At 45.4% G+C, this 529-nt stretch overlaps 1 protein-coding gene across 1 annotated transcript in view; it reads left to right on the forward strand.

Moving 5' to 3' along the window:
* Window positions 1-529, forward strand: part of LOC103212779 (melanoma-associated antigen B18-like) — a 32,480-nt gene that overhangs the window by 29,316 nt on the left and 2,635 nt on the right. The gene's annotated exons all lie outside the window — the stretch shown is intronic.

The following is a 529-nucleotide window of genomic DNA, read 5'->3' on the forward strand; positions in this document are numbered from 1 at the left end:
CCCCGTGTGTGCAGAGTAGAACCACTGCATAAGATTGTCAAGGCCGTGACCTTCTGGAAGCACATCTCCAGGCCTTTCTTCCAAGCCACCTGTGGGTACATTCAAACCACCAATCTTCTGATGAGTACTCAAGTGATTAATGCTTCGTGCCACTGAGGGACTCCTAAAGATGTCAATAGTCCTTTAATTATTTACAGATTTAGGCCATAACCCTAAGCTTCCAAGATGACACCCAATCTTTGGCTGCTGTTTCCCCTTCTCAAAATCAACCTGACCAGTTAAAAAAAGAAAGAAAGAACAAGAGGAAGAAGAAAAAAGAACAGTATCAATAACAAGAGCAAAAGAACTACAATGAGAATCTGAAGTCATAGTTGGGACAAGTTCGGAACCTCAATGACACTGGAGTGGCACCAACCCCAGAAAGGGGAGACCATACAATCAAAACCCTCCAGACCCTCCAGGATGGCACACAGCCCTGGGTGCTGCAGGCTGGCATGGCTAGAAGAGGTGTACTCACTGTTCTACATTA

Source organism: Orycteropus afer, unplaced genomic scaffold (assembly GCF_000298275.1).
Source record: "Orycteropus afer afer isolate SDZICR_OR568_19922 unplaced genomic scaffold, OryAfe1.0 scaffold01099, whole genome shotgun sequence".
NCBI classification, from domain to species: Eukaryota; Metazoa; Chordata; class Mammalia; order Tubulidentata; family Orycteropodidae; genus Orycteropus; species Orycteropus afer.